Source organism: Nannospalax galili, unplaced genomic scaffold (genome assembly GCF_000622305.1).
Source record: "Nannospalax galili isolate Female #2095 unplaced genomic scaffold, S.galili_v1.0 scaffold936, whole genome shotgun sequence".
Classification (NCBI taxonomy): domain Eukaryota; kingdom Metazoa; phylum Chordata; class Mammalia; order Rodentia; family Spalacidae; genus Nannospalax; species Nannospalax galili.
In genome coordinates, this window is record NW_008337142.1 from 1590942 (window position 1) to 1595244 (window position 4303).

Genomic DNA, 4303 nt, shown 5'->3' on the forward strand with positions numbered 1-4303 from the left:
AATTGAAATTGTGTCCTTTCTGTTATGTCAAGAGGAGTATTTTATGACAATAAAAGATCATTAAGGAAAGTATATTTAGCTTTACTTGGTCTCATGCTAAAATACAAAGGATGTGTCAGTATCACAGAGAGAAAATCGTGGAAATTTATGTACAAGGAATAGGGAGATCTACTCAATAACATTGTTTTCTACTTTGTCACATCACTTTTTTTACTTTCACATTCAGATGTCCTCAATACCTAGCCTTATTGTAGTTGCAGTTAAGGGACATGAGGAGACAGATGCCAGCTTCACTTTGCATAGCATCCATGAACTTGTTTACTGGTCTATAACTGTCCACCAGTTTTTCCCTAAGCTCCTAATTGAATGATTGTATAAAACAAACTTGAACTGCATGTCATCTTAAACATTGTGATCCAGTTAAGGGTCTCAATATATCTTGATTTCAGAAGTGGCTAGTACATAAGATCATGCTTCCAGATGGAGCAAAGTTAAGGGTATGATGACATCATTCATGTCATTGTCATCCATTGTAAATAACTTCTTTCTTCTTATCCTTCATATGGTCTCTTTCTATTTTTAGTGCAGGATTCCCCTTTTTATAAGATTTGTCTTTATTTATTTAGGCATGTTTACATGTGGGGGCACATGTAGACTAGAAGAGGGTGTCAGATCCCTTGAAGCCAGAGTTACAGGTGGTAGAGAGCTGCCTGATCTGAATGTTGCCCACTGAACTTCACCACTGGGCAATCTGTCCAGCCCCATGTGAAATTCTTCTATATCTTCTATATGCACTGAGCAGCCATTCTAGCTGTGCCAAGTTCAGGAATCCTTTTATTTTTTTATTCATCATGGACATAAACTTACATATCTCAATGTCAGTTTCCTCCTTCAGATGATATATTTGTTAATTTACCCATATGTATTAAATACATGTCTTTGTTTTGTGATATTCAGAGTATAGGAGAGATTTCTCTTTGTATTCTTATCCTTCCATTTTCAGAATCCGAGAAACCATGAATGAGAGAAAACACAAAACAATTTACAACTCCGTTATCGCTGATGTTATGAATGAAGTATATAAGGAAATTTATATTATGTCCTAGTCATGCATATTATGGAAAACCCACCTATTTTGTAAATCTATCATGAAGTATACAGACCGAAGTATGAACTTCATTTCCTGATCAAACTCCAGATGAGCATTCTAAAACTTTAAATGACCAATAGATTAATTCATGCTACTGTAATTAGATATTTTCTCTCACTATCTCCTTTATGTAGTGACTATATGCCATGAGCAAGGCGCTGCTTCACATACCTGAAATAACAGCAATTTGAATGGAACTTGAATTTTGAAATGTGTAAGCTGTAACATAAAAACAATAGGGAAATATACATAACTCATGAAAATGCTTGAAAATATGAGTGAGCAAATGATCTGTCTTTCTGAGTCTCAGTTGTATACTAACAATGGTATCTACAAAATGTGTACATAGACTTGGCTCCACCAATTTTTAGGATAGTTAAAGGAGAAGATGAGAGCAAGGTGTGGTGTGGCTTTAATCTCAGAACTTGGCAAGCAACTAGGGATACAGAGAGAACTTGTATCAAAAAAATTACAAAAACAAATAAAAGAGGGCATGATTTTTAAAATCAAAAGTAATAAAATGCATAAAGTGCTACGTGCTTTGCATTCTTTGTTCTCCCAATAAATACTGGTAACAAGACTTTTGTTAATTTCTTGGTCTCTTGTAATGCATTAACATGTTTCCTAATATTGAGATTTTTTTCAGACTGAAACACACAGACTAATAAATATTATGCCTTATTCTCCATTATTAAAGAGAGAGCATGAATTTTTCTCACATCTGTGCAATGGCTGATCTTCATACATGGCTGTGTGTAACTAAGTCCATGTGGTGGTTAATAAATGGAGTTTCCTAACTAGGAATATGTTTAGGGACAAAAATCAAAGCAGGAGTTTAGATCTCATCCTTCTCATAATTGTACCTTGTGAAAGTTATAACTATTTCTGTGCATTTTGTGACTTATCCCTTAACTTCCTATGTCCTTTTTAAACAGTTGAGAACATTGGCTGTTCTTGCAGAGGACTCAGGTTAAAATCCCAACACCCATGGCAGCTAACAACTGTCGATAACTCCAGTTTCAGGGGATCTGATGCCCTCTTCTGTCCTCTGCAAGCACTGCATGACATGAATGCACTTACGTACATGCAGGCATAACCTTCACACACATAAAAATAAAAATTATAAAAATAGTCACTTATATTAACCTATTAAAAAATCCATTGCTATTCCTGAAAATATTATTAATGATCTTCCAGATAGCAATAACATTGCAATTTTTTTCTGTGGGGACACTGTCATCCTGTAGCCCCTGCAGGCCTGAAACTTGCTACCTAAACCAGGTTGGACTCAATTGCTTAGACATCCATCTGCCTCTGCCCTGAATTTCTGGAATTTAAGGCATGCACCCCCACATCTGGCTTCAATGATATTTTACATTGATACCCCACTTGATTTTCTCATTCAGTCTGATATCAGTTAATATAACAAATATTATCACTTTTCTTAAAGAGCCAAGCAAGATTACAGCAGTAAAAGATTACAGCTCTAGTAAAATCAAATACATTCTTTCTTAGCAAAGCAGGAGCCCAGACACTCTCATATTTTTCTTATGTATTATAGGAAATACTTTTGTGTTCACAAATTTCTTTTTGTGTTTGGACAAATAACCTCTGATTACATTTGAAACAAAACATAAAACATTCATTCCCAAGCTCTCAAAAAACCAGTGGGTAGAAGGCTACTCTTTCCTCTCTTCTCAAGTCTCCTCTCAAGTTTATGTGAATGATGGGTCTGACCCAGAGGCTTACCTTCCTCCCTGAACAATGCAGCATACAAGTCCAGCACCATCATGGATAATTAGATCATTAGGAATTCAGTTCTTGAAAATAAGGAAATTTCTTTACTTGGAAACTCTTAGTGTTGTACATGAATGCTTAAAGTTCATCAAACTGATAAAAATCAAAAGAAAAATAATGCAGTTGGCTTTGGAATCCTCTAACACAAGTTCTAGTTCTAGGCCTCTTGTTTTATATTCTTAGATAAGTTATTTGAGATCTTATTCAAGTTCTGAATATCCTCAATCTATAAAGCTAACACTAAGCAGGTAGGCACAGGACACCTGGCCTAAAGGACTCCTGGTGTGCTGAGGAAGTAGTCTCCATCATGTCTTATAACTGGCAAGTGTGATCACTATTATCACAGCTGCTATTATTTTCCTCAGGGAATGTGGGAAAGGTTCTTAAGAATATGCCATTTTTTTTCAAAAATTAATTACTGCTTCTCAACTATTCACCGTTTAATAAGAAATGTGAAGGATGTCTTTGCCTTGTTTTGGGCTACTCCCTTCAGTATGAGGCCAATAGAGACATCACATGCGAATGGTGTCAACCAATTATACAATCACAGAGACCTTGTGGGAATAACACTCCATGAGGACAACAAGTCATTATCTCATATAACAAGGGAGTAGGTGGCTGAAGCTTCTGTGAGGATCTATATCTGCTTGTAGATGAAGATATTGGGATTGTTTGCATTAATTTTTTTCAATTTAATTGGTAATGCAATACTTACAGGGCTTCAGTTTGACATCTGTGTCAGAGGAAAGAAATGCACGTTCTGTGTACCCTGGACAGTTTTGTTAAATACTTAACTTTTGAGAAGAAATGGTAATGTTTCTCACCTGTTTTACTTATCCCTCATGAATTTCATATACAGTGCTGAGACTTGTGAACAAATCCATGCAAAATTAGAAATGTTCTTTGCATTCATGGTGCCTAAATTCAACAGCTAAAATAAGTATTCAACAAATAAATGTGATAGGAGGTATACAACTAGAGGTACAGAGAAATAAGAGAAATACATTCAGTACATACTAAGTAAGTAAAACTCGGTACAAGAAAAAATGAAAGTGAAAAAAAGAATTCAAGTTTATATTTGCTGGTCAGAATGCTGTCTGAAGAAATATTTCACAAAGTCATAAAAATGATGGAGGATCAGTATGGGAATCTTTGTGTCAAGCACAGGGAAGACTGTATGATAAAACTCCCAATTCAAATGAGTGCAGACTCTAAAAGAAACCATATAACTGCAGAATCATCAAGATCTTACATCTTTGGTAGTGTCCATTTCAGTGCCATCCTCAACAAATAAAACCCACCAAATAACCCTGCACACAAAGCAAAGCCAGAGCATCCCTCACTAGTACCAAACTA